We start from the raw sequence: 21,038 nt of genomic DNA, 5'->3' as shown, positions 1-21,038 counted from the left end.
GGGGATTCGGAGGTTCTGTGAGAAGGCTTGGTACTGCCAGTCAGTGGAGATTTCATTGGGAATTGTGTCCAGCACTCAGCCTGATGCTATTATGATTCCAGGCACCTTAAATACAAAGAAATTCTATTGTTACCTCAAAATAATTTGCTATAGTTTTCATGAAAAAAAACATCTTCAGTCTGAACCTTTAAGCAGATGACTAAGGAGTTTGGGTAATTTTCATGATTGAAGTGGACTATTTAGAAGTTAGGCCAGACCCACTGTATGGTTAGGGTCAATATCAAAGGAATGATGCTAAGAAAAAGAGGACTTTGTTGTTTTAAAAAAGATAATAAAGGAGCATAAAAACATTTGTGAGTTGGCATGCTGCCTCAGTTTCCCTTAAGCCACCATTATTTGAGATGTTGAACCTTAAGAATGGTGAGAAATTAATACGTTATTCCCTTCCAATAAATACAAAACATGTAGTAAGCTCATTTTAGTCCCACCCCTTCCACGATGGCGCTCTGGTTTCATAAGCTGTTTGTGTTCCTGTATCTTCTCTACCCATTCAGTATCCACATCAGTCTTTTTCCCCTTGTCTCAGAACTCTATACAGACATCTCTCTTACTTGTGTCAGATGCATTCCAGAATCCCACTCTGGTACCAAAATCTGTAGATGCTCAAGACCCCTATATATACCATGCTAGATCCTTTAAGTCACCTCTTGGTTACTTGTAACACCTAATGCAATGTGTGCAGTTTGCAAATAGTTGTTATACTTTATTACTCAGAAAACGACACAAGAGAAAAAAGTCTGTACTTGTTCAAGACAGACAATTACAGCACGTTTTGATCAGAAGCTGGCTGAATACACAGGTCTGTGAGCCATGATCATAAAGGCCCACTGTACTAATGACCTTGGGCTATCACTAGACACTGCTCTGATATCAGCTTCCTGGAGAGCAGAGTCAGTTACGTTTGTTTTTCTTCCACCCCAGGGACAGCACCGTGAGAGAGCACCACATGTGCTCGCTAAGAGCATGATTGAAGGAAACAGTCTCAGGAAACAACCTCTGCCCTGCGGGGGAGGGGACTGCCTCTCCAAGGAGCTATACATGAGAAACCTATCAGGCTCCTGTGTGGCTAGAGAAAAGAGCTCACTCGTTCTCCCTTTTCTCCAAGTATTGGGCGGGCACGGAAGGGGAGATGACAAAATTTGCATCTCGTTTCTCCCAAATCAGAGGAGTCCTGTAACACTGGCCTTAACAAAGGAAACATGCATCCAACTAAAGAAACTTGTCCTAGGCAAGAAAATAGGCAAGATGTGATAGGCTCCTTGACAAGCAGTATGGGACGGAGAGGTATGATTCCTGTATAGGGGCACTTGCAATCTACTTCTCCAATATACAACAACTGGATGTTAATTAACGGCTGAAGGACTAATGAGAGATGACTTTGCAAGAGACGGTGCAGAGCGGAAGGGAAGAAAAGGCTTCTCAGCAGAGAAACAAGACCCGCAGCCCAAAAGAGTATGACAGAAGGCTCCACATTTTTCACAATTTAATTAGCAGCAAGTTTTCTTTTCCTGTCATAATTAAAAAATATATAGTTTTCTATACTATAACTAATGGCCTAATAGACAGGCTAGGATGCAAGGTGTGGAAATCAGACATTCATTCAGATCAGCAGGAATGTGAGGGGAACGTGAGCCATAAAGAGGGTGTTTTTTGGAGTCCGATTTTCAGAATATCCGTTCCAGTGAGCCTATGGGTTGGAGTTTCTCTTTTTTGAAAAATCCACTCCAATGCTTATTTGCATTTGTTTTAAACCATGGCTTAAAAGTGCCCTGGGCTCCCGGGGACCAGCCTGCTTCTCTGTAGCATAGGTACAGGCTTTCCTTTTGACTTTGACTCAGAGAAATCTCATCAAAGACTGATGGTTGCAGCCCTCCAGCTCTGCTGGCTAAAATTGGAAAATCATTAGGTAGATAAAAAAGAGCCAGGCCCCGGGGGTGGGGAGAAAAAAGGCAGAGAGGGAGAAAAGCCAGTTGTCTCTGAAGACCAGGCGAATCCTCCCACTCTCATCCCTTTGCCTCGTGAAGAGGTGTGATCAAAGGGACCTCACAGACGTGCAGGTAATGGGGTTTGAAACACTGAACACCCTGGCTGGGAACAGCTTTGATGTGGGGTCCATCTTCACCTCCCTCCAGAAGGCTGCACTCCTTTGCAGTTGAATTGTTAATTTAGGGTTTGCAGTGAAATAAGCACTGCGTTCAGCAGCAAGGATGGAGGGATGCGAAAGGACTGAGTTATCTTTAAGGGGAGAGCCTTGGTTGTACTTCGTTCATTTGAGGAGTGCATGGGGTGGGAAGGTAGACCTGGGAGTAATGGAAAGTGAGTGCAACCGGAGTGCATTGTATGAAATTACCAAATAAATAACCAACAAAAATATTATGTTGAGAAAAGAAGGAGGGATCCTCTACAGCCTAGTAAGAGCTTTCACTGCCTTGACAAGCTAAGAACTGTTTTCCTGGAAGAGACGTGTGCTGAATAATCCATTCTAATACAGATTACCCCCTGGCCACTAATAAAAGGCCTGGATTTGTTGAAGTGAGTTTGTCCAATCAGGTGTCGAATTCAGAAATGAGGACAGAGGAGAGCTACACATATGACTCAGTGGTCACTATCTGAGATCTCATGTATGGAAAATCCCTTTTGTACCTGGAGACTGAAAATAGTGAGTTTCATAGCGGCAGACACCCCTGATCCAGTGAGGAGAGGAGCAGACAGGCCTGAGTGTAAACCACTTCCGGCCAACCACGTTAGGTAGACCGCTTGCTGTGGCCTGGAATTCTGCCTGTGTGCTACAGTGAGAATGCTGATCTGACCGACATAGCTCCTTCTCTCGGGGGTGGACCTTATTTAACAGCCCTTGACAACGTCCAGGTAGCGATGGTGGCTTGCAACGGGACCCGTTCCTCAAGAGGCTTTGCGGCTCTCAGGGACGTTTGACCTCCTTCAGGTTGCAGTCATGAGTGTGAGATAAATTGCTGGAGTAAAATTAAGGCAACACGGCTGTAGGCCTGCCAACTAGCAGTTTTATGAATGAGGCCATTCTGGCTCATCTATTCCTGCCATTTCTCTATCTACCAGCTGTGTATAGCTGCCCAAGTGGACCCAGGGTATTTCAGCCACAGTCATTCAGTGCGACCCAGCCCACAGAATCCTGCGCAAGTACGAGATCCCCATGGGTTTGTAATAAAGTTGCAGGGCTACAGTGATAGAGCCCATGACATGGACGCGGTGTCTGCGGCAGAGACACAGTTAACAAGTGTTTAGTCCCCTCCCACCTGCTGAGACGGCCACAGGGGACAGACAGAGGCATGGTTCTCCTGAACGCTTTTTGAGACCAAGGTTCAGAATCTTATCTATGAAAAATGTGTTGCATTACGAAAGCTCTTTGTTTTCTAGGGCTGAATTGACTTTTGTTTCGCATTATCTAGTATTTTTCTACATTTGGGTAGATTCTAAGGCTCTGTGTCATAACCTAACTGCCGGTTAGAACATTGCTTCCGATGAGAAAATGCTCAGCAAATTCCAGACTGCCAACTGTACCAAGAACATTGGAAACAAGAAAGCACCATAATAGGTAGTTACTGGTGAAAACAGGAGCTTGGGGCATTGGAGAGCTAGCAGAGGCCAAGCAAGGCAACGAGAAAAAAATTAGCCTGTGTTGAGAGACATAGAGTAATACTGTGCCTAAAGAATGAAGTTAAGACACTACACACCATCAACCCCCTTGCTTACGTAACACACACTGAGCGCCTGCAGGATGTGTGCAGGGCCTGACAACAGCTGAATGGGGGAAGTTGATGCCTCTGTGATTATAAAATAACATTCTGTTGACTTCCTTCTTTGTGATGTCTGTTGGATTTGACACTGGGGCAAAATATAGCACCAAGTGGGACATATTCCTTCCTCTTTTATTTTATAAAATTACATGTATTAGAATTATTGAAACCATCCAGCCTTTGAGATTTCTAGCATTTGGGTGACTATTGTCCCCTCTTTCCAAAGGCCTGGAGGTGAGAAAGAGGTGTGTGACCCAAGGTGAGCATGGAGGTGCTGGGGAGAGGAGAAGGGAGAGAGTTAGGTAGGCAGATGGCGAAGAGCTTCAGTCTTAGGGTAGAGCACATTATACTAGGAATTAAAAAAATTACTAGTGTAGATGTCAATTTAATTAATTGCAAAGTGATATGGGACAGATTGTAAATACAACGGTAGGACTGTGAAACTTATCTCTCATGTGGATGTAAATAAACATGAGCACCAGTGATTTATGCTTGTCCACAGTCACTTTAAAATATACAACCAAGTTCTCTTTTTGTTAATAATTCTTTACCTTGAATTCTATTTTATCCAATTTTCCTTTCATTACATATTTTATCCCAATGTAATACATTTTAATGGTAAAATTTTATTGATCTCATTATAATTTTTACATTAAATTTTTGTAAATTTATATAAGAATAAAAACACTAATAAAAATGACTTAAAGGTCTTCCAGCTTGGCTTTATTAATAAAGCTAACATATAAACAAAAATGCATTCTAAACATACTTGAAATTATCGAATGATAAGGTAAAATTTTATTATAATCATATAGCTTAGTAAAATGGTTGGGTCTCCTAAATTAATGCCTATATCTGTCGATGGATATTATTTATCTATAGACAAAATTTAGCATAACTTTTGTTTCTGTGTTTTCATTTTTGCACACACAAGTGCTGAAAATGATAGTTTTATAAATAGATGGAATGGTGATATTTTTCATAAAGAAAAATCACTCAGTTTTTTTGATCTTCCTCTGAGTTAAATACCAAAACTATAGAAAGATTTATCACTGATTTTTTTTTAAATGATCTATAACCTGACAACTTTATTGTCTTATCTAGTTTTTCTGAAAGAACTAAATTTAACTGGCTTGAATAACTGTATTGTTAATCAATGGAATATTTCACTTTTTTGATTTTTGATAAATATACCCTTAATTTAACTACTACTCACTTTTAATTATATTTACTATTATTTTGCTTACACTTGTTAAAACTAAAAAATTAGAAACTGAAATATTTATATTTTCCATTTATTTTTATCTATATGACTTAAGCAAGAACGTGTGTGTGTGTGTGTGTGTGTGTGTGTGTGTGTATGAGGGTGGCCATCTTCCCTTGCTCCCAGTCTTGGAAGGAAACCATAGTTAAATCTGTAATGAACAGCTGAATTTTCATAAATGCCCTTTATCAAGTTGGGAGAGTCCATTTTTCTTTCATTATCTGTTGAGCTATCTTGATGGAACTTATGAAATAATTAACATTTCTGCCGGACTGATAATGTAATTATACCCTTTATTTTGCTAATTTGGTGTGTACTATTAATCAACATTTATACCATGAGTCAACCAAGGATTTCTAGCAAAGATACCATTTGGTCATAGGGTATCACTCATTTAACTTTATATGTTACTGGATTTATTTTGTATTTTAAGAGATTTTTAGTCTATGTTCATACAATAATGTTCTGTTAACTTCTTTCTTGTGGTGTCTGTCTGGATTTAACACTAAGGCAAAATATAGCAACTAGGACATATTCCTTTCTCTTCTATTTTATGAAAGGAATTACCCTTCATTGAAATTATTTCCTTCTTGATATTTTATGGGACTCACTAGTGAAAACAGCTGGTCTTGAGATCTCATGAACTTGCCAAATGTCTCTTAAATGCATGTTCTTCATGGAGTTTGATAATTTGCTTTATTTGGAAATGGGCTATTACTGGTACAATTAGTGGAGATAAGGTCATGGTAGAATAGAGCAGGCCCATGGTCAAATATAACCAGCACTCTCACAAGAAGAGGTAACCACACAGACAGCAGAGAAGGCAAGTGACCATGACTCAAGGGTTATGCAGTTGTAGGACATAAAACCAAAATGACATGCTGCAACCCAGAAGCCAAGAAACAAGCATAGGTGACTTCAGACCCCCAACCCCAGAATTGTAAGAGAATTCATTCTTGTGGTTGTAGCCCACCTAACTATGGTAATTTTGTTATTTTGTTTTGCTTTATTTGCAGCCCAAAATACTAATCTAACTTCTGATTCTTAAGATGATTTCTTGACTTGATACAGGTCCATTAAGACCATTTATTTTTTAAGTAATTTTTCAGTATTCTGGTCCTTTTTTTTTTTTTTTTTTTTTTTTTACAGTTTTCCATTGTATTTCAATTCTTGACTTTCGAGACACAAAATTGTCCATAATATTCCATTATAATCATTTTACTTTCTTTTGGGTGTATGCTGATGCTTTTGCCTGAGCTCTTGTAAAATTATGTTTACCCATTTTAAATGATAAGTTCACTTAAAAGTTCATTGATTTTGTTTATCTTCTACAAGAACAGTATCTAGTTATTATTAGAGCACTTGCTATTTTATTAATTTTTATTCCGATGTTTATTTTTTTCTTCTGCTTAGTTTGAGTTTGAAATGTCTCTCTGGCTTCTTAAGGTAGAAGGCAGGTTATTGATTTTAGATCTTTCTCCTATAGAAAGTTACACAGTGCTCTCGGAGCGGGATTCAGCTGCTGTCATAAGCCAGTTCCTTTCAGCACGTTTTAGAAGTAAAATGTGTTATTTTGCTGTCACATTTCTCATTATTGAATTTTAATTTCAGAGATAACTGCACGATTTCAATTTTTTTAAAGTAAATTTATGCTTTGCTTTAGTGAATAACCTGTGCTTTGTCATGGGAATATCCTAAGCAATACCATCTGCAATAGCCTCAAAACTATATCCCAGAATAAATCTAACCAAGGGACGATAGTGAAAACATTAAGCCACTGAGAAAAGAAACTGAAAAGGTAAAAACAAAATAAAACAAAAACTCCCATACTGATGGATTGGTAGGACTCATATAAAAATGGGTATCCTACTGAAACCAATGTACAGAATCAATGCAATCTTTCTCAAAATTCCAATGTAGGTCTTCACATAAATTGAAAATATAATCTTAAATTTAATATAGAAACACAAAGCCCTAGGATAGTAAAAAAAAAATCCTGAGCAACAACACACCAGCCAAACAAACTATAGGAGGTATCACCATTCCAGATTTCAAGTTATAGTAGAATTACAGAGATGAAACCTGCATGGTATTTGTATAAAAACAGATACACTGATCAACTGAATAGAATCAAGGAAACACGTATATAAGCCCACACACTATAGTCACCTCATTTTTAATGGAGGCCAACAATACATATTGGAGAGAAAAATATATCATGCTGGTCAAACTGGAGGCTACATGTAGGAGAATGGAACTGGGTCTTCATCTCTCACCCTGCACAAAATTCATCTCCAAATGGATCAAGGACCCCAACATAAGACCTGTTGCTCTGACTCTACCAAAGAAGAAAATAGGCAACACTCATTTACTCATTGGCACAGTAAAGAATATTCTGAAGAGCATCCTGATAGCATAATCTTTAAGATCAACTACTAAAATTTGGAACTAAACTTCTGTACAGCAAATGAAATTATCATTTCAGTGAAGAGGCAGCTTACAGGATGGGAAAAAAACTATATCAGGTATATGTGATAGAAAGTTTGTATATAAACTATACAAAAACCAAATAATAAACAAACAACAAACCCAAAGCCCCCAACAAATTAAACAGCAAAAACAAACAAACAAGCCAATTAAAAACTGAGGCATGGAACTAAGCAGAGTTCTCAAATGATGAAATACAAATTGCTAAGAAACATTTTTGAAAAGTTCAACACCCCTACCTATCAAAGGAATGAAAATTAAAACTACTTTGAGATTTTATCTTTTTCTAGTCACAATGCTAAGATCAAGAAACAAATGATGACAGAAGCTTGCATGGATGTAGTGAAAGGGGAATACTTATTTGCTCTGGGTGGAAATGCAAACTGGTACAGCCACTATGGCAACCAGTGTAGAGGTTGCTAAATCAGCTAGAAATAGATCTACCCCACGATTCATCTACATCACTCCTGAACGTTACTCAAAGGATTCCATATTCTCCTCTAGAGATTCCCGCTCGCTCATGTTCATTGCTGCCTCATTCACAATAGTCAGGAAATTGAAAGAGCCTAGATGTCCACCAGCTGAGGAATGAACTATGAAAATGCACTGTATTTACACAATGCCATATCATTCATCTTTCAGTAATAAAGAATTTTCAGGTAAATGAGTGGAGCTGAAAACAATCATTATGTGTGAGGCAACCCAGGTTCAGAAAGACTAACATTATGTGCATTCCCTCATGGTGGATGTTAGCTTTGAATCTTCAAATATATGTGTTTCACTTGAAATATTTATATAGGCTAGAAAAATCACTGACAGGTTGCAGGGAAGGGCTTTCAAGGAAGAGGATATAAAACACACTGGTATAAAGCGTTCCAAGGGAATAGTGGAATAGAAATGTATGTGTGCTGTACATGCATACGTATGGAAGCTTCTACAGCAGTACATTTTTCATATGACTTTCTGAAAGGTCTTTACTGTTATTTATTACTCTCTAAATCTGGAAGCAATGTTGTTACTAGACAATTTAAAGCCCAGTGCTGAAAATGAGCTGATTTTTTTGGGTAGAGTTGTTGGCCAGTGAGATTCCAGAGATTCCCGAAGTTGCACAGGCTAGTGCCGATGTACTTAGTTATCCTCCAGAATGTAACGGTAAGACCCTGTTCCTGAAGACACGGCAGTCCTAGAGTCCTAGAACATGGAGCAATTAAGCTGTTACAGACCTGTAAGTTTCATCCCTCCTGGCTAGTTTTCATAGTGCTAGAAAGTGCTGAGCAAGGTCCTGAAGAGAAAAGTAACCACCAATTTTATGCAGCTGTGAAACCTGTGGTCTACAGCATTGATATGCCTGACACTCCCACCACCACAACAATGGCACGAATGGCATGGGAGTACCCAAGAAGTTTCATATTGAACTTAATCCTTGATCCACTGGATAACAGGCTCTCCATTGCACCATTATCAAGCCAAGACCCTAGGGCTAGATAAGTCATAGGCCATTAGGAAGAACCCGCTATTATTGTGCTGCTAAATGGATACAGTATTAAACTGACTCCTAACGACTCATCATTACACCAGTAGATCAGGGCATCTCTCAATCTTCAAACAATGTTTCATTTGCAGCAGCTGGTGCAAGAGACCCACAACCGGCCAGGGTAAAGAAAACAAGACACTACAGAATGCTCAGCCCTGAATGTAACATATATACTGACCCCTCTTTTTTGAGGCATAGAGATCATTTAAGAAGAGATAGAGAGTAAGAGCCAGATGTGCTTGAGGACTGCAGCTGTCTTCTGGATATGGGAGGGCAAACACACATATGAACTCACAGCAGTTGTGATCAGCATGCACATGTCCTTTGTGTATCTAAGAAAGACCATATCCCAGCACAGAGAGTGGGAATTGGACATGAAATTCCATTCCTAGTTGTACAGCTATTGGCAGTTGTTAGATGCAAGAAGAAAGATGAGCTTCTTCAAAGAGTGTGGCCCCTAGTACGCTGACCGGTGCAAGATCACACATTCAAGAAGATTTGGGCAGCAGAAATTGGTCTTGATGGGTTGGAAAAAAGAGAGAAAAGTAAAAGACACGAAGGTGGGTGGGGAAGGGTCTGGATCTATTGAGAATAAGGCAGGAAGGGTGAATATAATCAAAATATATTTTGTGAAACTCTCAAAGAACTAATAAAAACTTTTAAAATTAAAAATGGGGAGATGACTAAGTGCAAAGAACTTGCTGTGTAAGCATGGTGGCATGAGTTTGAATCCTAGAACCCACATTAAAAATAAAGAAGGAAGGAAGGAAGGAAGGAAGGAAGGAAGGAAGGAAGGAAGGAAGGAAGGAAGGAAGGAAGGCAAAAGTGTCATAAAACATGCCTATTTTGTTGTCATTAGGTGAAATACTCTGAGATATTAGCAAGGTCTTTTGTGTTGTCCATTTTTGTCTAGTTCTATCTGTTAAGATGTAAGAAATCTTCAAATCTTGTTATATTTCTGAATTGCATATTTTTGTTTACGATTCTGTGGCTGTTTCTTATATTTTAAAGCTCTCATTACAGTCACATACACAGGAACAATACAGTATGCAATACAATATCTAATAACCTCCCTTTTGTTGGTATGGTGGTTCCCTTATCATTATAAAATATGCCTCTGTTTTTATACTGTTCTATAGCTTAAAACATTCTGTATCATAAAGTAAAAAGTCTTGTAGATTCTCTTTCTTTGTCAGATCTTTTTCCATCCTTTTATTTTCAACCTACTTCTGCCTTTAAATCTAGCTATGTCCTTAGTATTTAGAATCCAGTTGGACTTTACTTTAGAAAGAACAACTTAGTTCTGTTTGCCTTGCCTTTTGAGTGGCGTATGTGGACCCCACAAAGAATTTCACTCTGATATTTTTAGTTGCCTGTGTTGTTCACATGTGTTCTGGCTTGGTTTTCTGTCTTTGCTGCTTCCCCTCTTTTTGTGCTTGGAAACAAGTGTCACTTACTATTATTTTATCTCTGTTGATCTTTTTATTGCTGCTTTACTTGAGTGTTTGCCTTCCCAGTGGCTCCTGAATTATGACATGCAGCTTCAATCGATCAAACTGTGTATCAGGCTAATAGCAACTTAATTAGCAATAAGTTTTACAGCTTTGCTCCTACACTGTGCCATTTCTTCCTCTTTCCCTTCAGCTAATTCTCTTGTGTTGTAGGCCAAACGATAGAGTGTTCTAATTATTGTTTCAAGCATTGTTATTATTGTTCATATTCAGAAGTGTATTTGTGCATATAAATATATCTTCTTTCATATGCACCATAATCCATGCTTTCCATCTCTTCCTATGACTCTACGTTACCATCTAGTATGTTTTCTATCTGTTAAAAAGATCTTTTATGAGGCTAAGCACTGCACTCAGGGTCAGCCGCTTTGGACCCAGAGAAGAGCATGTCTGATTGCATGCGGGTTGATGCCCCAGGTCCCGCCTCTGAGAAAAAGGTATCGGATGGGTCTGATGCTCTTTGGGTGGATGACACCTAAATGAACATCTGTACAAAGTCCCAATTTATTTCTAATATCAGAGATCAGACCTCTACTCTTGCCTGATGCATCTAAAACAAAAAGGGGAAACTGTAGAGAGCTGCGGAATGCTATGCCTTAAAGATGGAGCTGGTTTCCGCCTTCCACCTTCCCGATGGTGAGTGCTCTCTGTCATGAACAATTCCACATTTGGCTAAGGCCGAGGATCTGGCTTGCTTCCATGTATGTGGACCTATCTGCATTGCCCCCGTGGCACGCCTGGGTTGGCTACCCAGAGGCTATTTAAGCTGTGGGCTGGCTTTCCCCAGGGTCAGATGATTGTTCAAGGTTCCTGAATAAACTGCATTGAAAAAAAAAAAGATCTTTTATTTTTTTTTAAATTTTCAATATATGTATGTGTATGCATATGTACAGGTGTATATGGCATGTATGCATGTATGAGTGTTTCCACATATGTGGACAAACGTGCATGTAAGGGTGAATATGCACACGTGCAGAGGGCAGAGTTTGACTCTGAGTGACTGCTTTGATGGTGCTCCTCTTCACATGTTGAAGTAGGGTCTCTCTTGAACCTGGAGTTCAAGAATTTGGCTGGTATAGGTGATCTATTTGCTCTGGGGATCCCTTGCCCTCCAAGCAGAGGGATTAGAAGCAGGTCACCACCCTTGCCGGATATTTACATGGCTGCTGAAGACCAAAGTATGGTCCTGACACTTGTGTGGCAAGGGCCTTATTCAGTGAGCCATCTCTTCAGCCCTTAGATTACTTCTTCCTATTTTTTTTTAAAAGAGCTGCTTATTTTTATTTTACCTGTATGAATTTTTTGCCTGCATGTATGCACGTGCAGTGTGTGTGCCTGGTTGTTAGCCACCATGTGGGTGCTGGAAATTGAGCTTGGGCCCTCTGTAAGAGCAGTAAGTATTCTTGTCCACTGCGTCATCTTTCCAGCTCCCTTTTAGTACTTCTTACATGACAAATTTACCAGCAATGCTCCTCAGTTTTATTCATCAGGAAATGCATTTATATTTTATGTTCATTTAAAGTTATACTTTAATATGGCATAGAATTCTGGGTTAATAACTTGTTGTCCTCTCTCGGCACCTTATGTCATTCTACTGCCTTCTGCCTGCATAAGCTCTGAAATGAGGCAAGCTATTAGTGATGCTGTTTTCCTGTAAGGGATTTATATTATATTTGGTTTCAGAAGACTAACTATGAGGTGTCAGAGTTTTCTTTGTATTTATTTCATTTGCTGTCTGTGAAGAGACTTGCATCAGTGGGTTAACATTTTCCTTCAGTTTTGAAGTGGTGCTGTCTTTTACCTTTTTTCCAGGTAGCTTGACAAACTTCCTCTTTCTTTTCCTCTCCTCTTAGAACACCCATTTCACAGATATCAAGATACTAGACAACGTAGCACATGTTCCTGAGGTTTGGAATATTTTCCTTCAATTCCACTTTTCCTCTACTGTTGTTTTGAATGATTTCCATTGATCTATGTGCAAATTCATTGCTTTTTTTTTCCTGTGAATTCAAATCTGCCCAGCCTATCTAGTGAACTATTATTGTTTTTTCAAGTCTAGACTTCTCATTTGGCCGATTATTAACACGTCATGTGTCTGTTCAAAGTCTATTTGCAAAACATTGGTAAAATACTCTCAATTTAGTTCTTTCCATTTTTTTTTATTAGTTTGCAGTCCTTGCTAAAGCTGGTCCAAGATAAGGTAATTAGCCTCTGGAACTGCAACCTTCCAATCTCTCAACACCGCAGAACTTCTAATCAATCAGTCTCTGTAGACACAGGCTGTGTCTGGAGTTTTGTTCACACCTTGAGAGTTGTGAGAGGTGCAGCTTATTAGTAAGAGGCTATGACATTGGAGCAATTTGTTTTTCTTTCCAAATCTGCAGTGTGAAGCTAATGAGTAAAAGCTTAAACATAAAAGTCTCTATCTCAGTAAGGTATCGTTGCAACAAAAGACCATGACCAAAAGCAAGTTGGGGAGAGAAAGGTTTATGCAGCTTACATGTCCATAATGCTGTTCATTATTGAAAGAAGTATGGATAGGGCATCAATCAGGGCATGAACCTGGAGCAGGAGCTGATGCAGAAGCCATAGATGGGTGCATATGGTTTGCTCAGCCTGCTTATAGAACCCAGGACCACCAGCCCAGGCATGGTACCTCCTACAATGGGTGGAACCCTCCCCTGTTGATCATTAACTGAGAAAATACCTTATAGTTGAATCTCATGGAGGAATTTCCTTAACTAAGGTTCCTTCCTCTCTGATGACCATAAATTGTGTCCGGTTGACACACAAAGCCAGCCAGTACAGTTTACGAAGCTGAAAATAAAAACCCATAAAGCCTACAAAAATCTCACCAGTAACACTCTCATCCAGAAAGAAACCATTCTCTGTTTGCTGATGTGCGTGGTTAGTCCATGTCTATTCGGAAAATGACTTTGGGCGTAAGTCAGAGATCCTCTTATGTGATATATCACAGGTTTGGTGGCCTTTCCCCTTCCTTTTGAGCATTTCGATGTCTGTTAGGAGAATAACAAGGCCTTTGTTCCTGTGTATTCCTCTGGGGGAGGGAGTGGGAGGGAGGACATTGGTATGTTTGATGTTACTTTGGTCACAATAACAAAAGGATTTGTGCATGTAATTGGGGTGTTAACCAATTTACTTTGAATTACTGTTTTTCCTGCATGGGCTTGAAATAATCAGCAAATCCTTTTAAATGCAGACTTTTTTTTTTTTTTTCTAGATGGTGCTGGACAGAAAAGAAACAGTATGCTGCTGATTTCTTATACTGAACAACAACCTCTAGTCATTGCCAGCTGGTAGCTCATAAGCTAAGGGACCCTGATCCTGCTAACAGAAGGCATTAAATATTGTCAACAACCAGTGAAAGTTAGGACCCGAGTCCAAAAGGAGGGTTAAGCCCTGCGGTGCTTTGAGTGAGAATGCTCCAGAGGCTCATCTCTTTGAATACTTGGTAGCGAGGATTAAGAGATGTGGCCATTTTTAGTGGAAGTGTGTCACCAGGGGTGGGCTTTGAAGTTTCAAAAGCCCATACCACAACCACTGGCTCCCTTTCTTTTTTCTTCTACTTGCAGATCAGAACGCAAGCTCTCAGCTCCTGCTCCAGCACCATGCCTTCCTGCCTGCTGCCATGTTTCCTGCCTTGAAAGTCACCTGTGAAACTGTAACAAGTCTCTAATTAAATGCTTTCTTCTATGCCTTGCTATGGTCATGGTGTCTCTTCACAGCAATAGAACAGTGTCTAAGACCCATCTGACATCTCAGTTTCAACCTTTTTAATCCTGAGCAAAGAACCCAATTTCATGATGTCCAGATGTATAAAAAGTGTGAGACAACGGATATGTGTAGATTTGAGCTTATTAGTGGGAAAGCTCATAGAAATCCATGCTATGAAATCATTCTATTATTTATTTTAAATTTTTCTTAGTGTATTTTTATTGGGCATAGTGCTCTGTTATGTCAGTACATTTTCATATCAGAGGTCAGGGGAAGATGGGTGAATCTGTTCTTTCTTTCCAGCTTGTGGGGCCCTGAGGATCAAACTACAGGCTACCCCTACCATCCTCAAGGGTTCTTTTTAAAATATCTTCTCCCCACCACTTCTGCTGAATGCCCAGGGGAGATTGCCTGTGTCTGCCTTTTCTTTGCAGCTGCCATGTACAGCTTCTGTCTTCTATTCACCTTCTTTCTTTTTTTTTTTTTTCCTTAAAACATTGCTCCTAAGAACTCTCTGAGGCTCTGTCTTCAGTCTGGGTACTTCCTCTTACTGGGATGGGGAAGCTCTCCAGACTGTGACAATCCCTTCAGAGGAGAGCCTGGTTTTGTGAAGATTCCTGTTTTGCTTAGCTATTAAACTACATTTTTAACCATCACCCACCTCTTCAGGCAGCTGTTACCACAACTCAACTGTCCAGTTTATTCACGAGTGCCTCAAAATACTGTATCTATGTGTCATTCACATTTTCTGGAAAAATCTTGTGAAATCTTTCTTGGTAGGAGGTCCTTCAGAGCCCCTCATATTTACACAACATGGACTTTCATATGCTACTCTTCAGTTTCCTTGGACTCTGCTTTGCAATAGATTTAATCTCAGGAAGTTTACAACACAGGTATTTTAAGTGCATTCTTTCTTGATTTTCAAGTTTGGATAATCACATCCACTATCAGTACCTACAATGTGCCAAGACAATTCTAAGCCCACCCTGGGATCTACATGTTTAACCAGATCCCTGGGTCATTCTCTTCTGGGAAGGAAGGTGGAGAGGGTTAAGCAATGTCCCTGATGCCACACGTGTAGAGTGGCAGATTCCGAAATCATCCATCTAAGACCCTGGATGCTCTTTCCCTTGCTCTTCCTGTTGCTTCTGTTTGTACAACTAGAAAATTCAGTAGAGTGCTGGATAGAAAATACAGGCCATGAGTGAGCTCTGCTTTCAGAAAGAACTGTATGACTGCTGTAAACTACACTCCTGTGTTCAGTCTTTCCGGGAGGATTGATGGAGAGTGATGGGCACATTAAAACTTAGGGGATTTCACTGAATACTGTGACACTTTTTTGTTCCTCTTTTCCACAGAACATTTATAAAAAGGGAGGGGGGAAGCGTTGTTAACTTTTTCCATAAAGAATAGCATGCTGCTACCTCTTTTTTTTTTTTTTTTAAGTTTTGCTCAGTGTGTGATCACAGTGAAAAAGAGTCACAGACTCTTTTCTCTGTTGTGTTTATCTGGTTTTTCTTTTCAGGATTTTGACCCCAGAACACTACAGAAAAAAAGAAAATAGACAGGATGTGGACAACTCAAAGGATCAGAGGTTTCCATTTGCATAAAGATTGGACAAAATTCAATGATAATTTAAAGCTAAAGACAGAAGGTTAAGAAGAGGAGATTATGCAGGATTACCAAAGTGAGGAAAGAGTGCAAAGTGGCACCCACAGAACCAGGGGTGATCTGGCTAAACTCTGGGGGGGGGTCTGTAAGTCCTTTGAGCTGCTATGGGTGAGAGGCAGAACAACAGGGCAGAACCTCAGGGCAGCTGTAAGATGGACCTGTGAACTCTACAGCCGTGACTGCAACTCAAGAATCTCTTCGGGCAAAGCACTGAGCTACTCCCAAGTCTGAGATCTGTGACTACTGGGTGATTTGAGAACTAAAGCAACTATACGAGGGGAAGGAAGAGAACCCCTGCTACCCACATGAATGGCAGGTAATGGGAAATGCTTTCTGCTACCCACAGAAATACTGTCTATGAACTTTTAGCCAGTTGTAGAGAAACAGAGACCAACCTCTGTGCGTATCTAAATTTTATGACCATGAATTTTCGACCTTCCCTGCCAGTTCTGTCCAAACCTTTCCTGTTTTTGTTAATGACGCCTTTTCCCCATTCACACAGTTCTGGGACCACAGAAGTACCTTTGTCTCTTATTCCAACCAGAGTTTCTGAGCAGTCTGTGGAGTGCTCAGGATGGGAGAGGGCCTGCTTCTGAGGACATGCTTATTTAAAACATGAAGGAGAGCATGAATAAAGCTGTAAAACGCTGAACCAGCTTCATCAGTATTAAATAATACCTTACAATCCTCAAAACTCAATGAACTAACTTAAGTGTCAATGAAGAAGCATAAGAACTACCTGGCCTATAACTCATCCTGTATTGAAATTGATGTTTTACAAAATGAAACCTGGATTATTACTGATTCCATAACCTTGGAAAGCTGATACACAGTCCAGTGAGCACGTGTTCAGGGGGCAGATGGGCTGGTTAGTGGATTGCAAATGACATGGAATTCCCACAGCTGTTCCTGATTCAGGGTGAAGTCAAGACCCATGTTCTCAGGTCTAGTGTTCAGGTCCCCAATACAAGGCTCCTGGTGGGGAACGAGGTTTGTTCGCTTGTGATGGGGTGTTACTTAGTAGCCTGGCACCTTCTGTGCTGGCTCCGTGTGGAGCGTCTGCTCAGTGGCAGCATCTCCACTCTTCTGAGAACTGTGTCTGCATGGAGGGCTTTCCTTGCTCCCACTTGCCTCCTCTTCAGTGGTGTGATGACAGCCCAGGCTTTCTCTGTTGTGAAACTGGGGTCGGTAGACATATGGAGAAGCCGGAAATCTGTGAGTTGTACCACCATACATAGCCGACCAAAGTTCAGAAAGCAATGAGCCAGAAGAGAGGATGCCTTGGGTGCCTGGAGCTTACCATTTCCTGACACCTGGCTTCATTTTTAGGCTTTATTATTTTCCTGACTTTTGATTCTAAACTTCGTTCCTTGGATTATCCTAAGAAAATCTTCTCCTTTTCATGCTCATCTTAAATCAGTTGGATCCATTTATATGTTTTGTGGCAGTGGAACTGGAGTTAGGGCCACACACCTGCCAACCATGTATCCAGTTTCTGAACTTGTCTAAGGCCCAATTTGACTCCGCTCACTTGAAATCTCAGTAGAGATTACATGCCTGATCACCATATGCTGCTTAGGGATGCAGTGTCTGGGAATCAAGATGAAGGAATACAGAAAACAGAATAATACAGTGACAACAGCAATTTAAAAGTCAAACTATTAGATACAACCCCAGAAGTACCGGAGATAAAAAAAAATAATAGAGATTCATCAAATAGAAAAGAATTTGTTCTAGAGGAGGCACAGTTATAAAAGTAAAGAAAAAACTCACAGAGATAGGAAATAATAATAATAATTAGCCAGGCATAGATTTGACAGGGGACCCATATCTAGGAAACACACACACACACATTAGACACTCGAAAAGAAAAATAAAACTCTGTTGAAAATCATGAAATTTGGAGGTAAATGAATGGAATTAGAACATCTTATATTAACTGGAATAATCCAGACTCAAAAAGAAAAACATTGCGTGTTCTTACTTGTGGTTCGTAACTCCAAATTTGTAGATGTGAACATGAAACCTAGCATAGCTACTATAGTAGGAAAGTAAAAAGGGGCCAAGAAGAGGAGAGTTGTAGGTGAGGAACATCAGGACATAGGTGATATGAAGGAGGGAACGGGGGAAATGGGTGGGAGGGGCTTTACCTGGGGAAGGAGGATTGAGGGTAATATAGAAGAAAAGGGAGGATCCTTGAAAAGAAGAACAAAGAGTCATCATTTTATATTTACCAAAAATCACATGTTATAAGTATATATTATATGTATAGTCCATATATTTGTTGAACTGTTGGAAAGCTGCAAAATATGACTTCAGAACAGGAGCAATCTCTAGCACTTTCTTTAAATTTGATGGTAACTTCCCTGAAGACAGATACTTCTAAGATCCATAATACAAGGGACAGCTCACTCCGGTGGGGATGTGGAGCAAGGGGAGGGCAAACATGTGCAGCCGTTACAGAAATCAATATGGCAGTTCCTCAGAACATTGCCAATAGTTCTACCTCAAGACCCAGCTATACCACTCGGGGGCATATACCCAAAGGATGTTCTGTCCTACTTGGAGGACAGATATGTTCATTGCAGCTTTATTCAAAGTAGCCAGAAACTAGAAACAACCTCCATGTCCCTCAGCTGAAGAATGGATAAGGAAAAGGTGGTATATTTACACACTGAAGTATTATTCAGTGTTTTTTTTTTTTTTAATGACATCCTGAATTTGTAGGCAAATGAATGGAACTAGACAAAAAATCATCTTGAAAGATGATAACTATGGTATGATTCAGTTATGGCTATATATTAGCTGTTAAATAAATGGTATTCAAGCTTACAGTCCACAGAGGGGCTTAGTAAAGAGGAGGGCTCTGGCAGGGACACATGGACCACTCACCACCTCCAACCTGGGAAAGGAAAATAGAATAGATTTTTGAGGATGGACTGGGAGTAAGTGGGGAGGGAGAAGCTGTTTTAGTTTCAGGACCACCAACCCATCATTTTCAGATTGCCAATCAATCCAGTTACCCCTACACAGCACAGAAAATCACTATCTAGGCTGTGCACATATCCCTCACCTACAGAATCATGCTGCAACAAAATGGTTGTTATTTTTATTTGCTCTGCAACAGTAGACATGCAGAGCAAATTTCTAGAATTCTCTTATCATAGCCTCCAACTCCCCATACATAGCCTTGCTGGGAACCAGGCAGGAAAGAAAATGGGAAACTTGCTTCCATTCTACTGGTGTGAAGATCTGGTGATCTCACGGTAGATTGCTGGACTAAACCCAATAAGTTCTTTTGTAGCCTCCCTGGAAATAGAACTGACTCTCAGAAGCTTTTATTTCCTGGTGTATTTCATTTGGCAGGCTTGAAGGTTTGTGGTCAGAAAATGGAATGGCAGTGAGTTGTGATTTCTAGAAAACTGAACACTGAGAAAAGATGACTCCTCCCACTCCTAGACCTGGTTACAAAGGAACCAATGAATCTGGTTCTTTGGGTTTTATTTTGAAAATGGATCTTTGGATCTAGATATGTGTTCCCTGATGTGCATCATAAGATCATGGCTTTGGTAAAGCATGACTAATTCAGGCCTCTATCTACCCACAATGAACTGGGCTCTTCTCCATCAATCCCTAATTAAGAAAATCACCTCCCTCTCAGGGGCAGCCTTTCCAGGCCACAGAGAAAGACAATGCAACCAATCCTGATGAGACATGACAGGCTAGGGTCAGAGAGAAGGGAAGGAGGACCTCCCTCATCAGTGGACTAGGGGAAAGGGATGAGTTGTAATAAATAATAAATAAAAAAGAAGAAAATGCCCTACAGGTTTCCAAGCTCAGGGAGACATTTTCTTAATCGAGATTCTTTCCTCTTAGATGGCTTCAGCTTGTGTCAAGTTGACGTAAAACTACTCAGAGTAGAAGGTCTCACCGTATTCCCTACTGTCCTCAGAAGACACAAAGCAAATACAGTGAAAACTTGGAAATAAAATGTTCCTGTTGCAGATAACTTAAAAGCATGGACTGATAATGTTTATTATTAGCCCTATAATTATTACAATGGTATTGTCTAACCTGCTATCATAATCAATAAAAGACACAGACACCTGTTGTATTTTAAAACAGCCTCATTTTACCTGGGACTGTAAATCTTTTCTCCTAGAACTGCCTGATCACATCCCAGCCTCCATCCCATGCCATTTGCCTTAATAATTCCCATCTGGGCTACTTCCCATCCATAATACTTGCTAATGTTTTCCATCTGGGCTGCTTTCCTCCACCCACACTGATCTGGTCATGTGCTTCTCTCCACCCTAACCCATCCTGACTCTCTGCTTCCTTCCTTTTCTGGTACCTGTCTCCTTCTCCTGTGATCCTTCTCTCCCCAAAGCCCAAAAATCTTCACTCTGCCCTTTTCTTCTGCCCTGCCCAGGTATAGGCCTTTTAACCAGTCCATCAGGAATAACTGGAGAACATTCCTTATTATCACATGGGTACAGGAGATAATTCAACATTAGTAACAGTGCCCAGGCAGGAGGGTAACCAAATCTCAGGGCACCAAAATCAGCATTTGGAAACACAGTTGGACCTTCCTCTAACATATTCCTATAAAGGAGAAGACACAGAGATGTATCTTAGCCAGTGTTCAGAGTTTTTGCTGGGCCACTATAGCTAAATTCCTTAAAGAACAAAGGAGCCCTCACCATGTACAGATATCCCAGACATGCATGTGTGGGCTTAGTTCTCCCAGTGTCCCAGTAAAGTACATGTTATTTGCCCTGTCCACTAAGAACACAAAGGTAGGGAAAGGGCTAGGTAAGAACCAGTTACAGATCAGCGAAAGGAGGGGGAACAGGGCAGCAATCCAGTCCAGATGTCTGACATCAGTACCATGAAGAGAACTGAGAATTTCAGATTTTTAGGGGAGCAGATCCAAAAGAAAACCTTTCCAATCGCAGAAGAGGTCTTTTTTCTTTGTTCATTTACTTTTGAGACAGGGTTTC

General features: G+C 40.2%; 1 protein-coding gene across 1 annotated transcript in view; it reads right to left on the bottom strand.

Annotated features, from left to right (window-relative positions):
• Positions 1 to 21,038, bottom strand: part of Aoah (acyloxyacyl hydrolase) — a 226,754-nt gene that overhangs the window by 205,076 nt on the left and 640 nt on the right. The window lies entirely within an intron of this gene.

Source organism: Meriones unguiculatus, chromosome 19, assembly GCF_030254825.1.
Source record: "Meriones unguiculatus strain TT.TT164.6M chromosome 19, Bangor_MerUng_6.1, whole genome shotgun sequence".
NCBI lineage: Eukaryota > Metazoa > Chordata > Mammalia > Rodentia > Muridae > Meriones > Meriones unguiculatus.
Note: the sequence above shows the minus strand (reverse complement) of the source record. Positions and strands in the feature narration are given on the sequence as shown.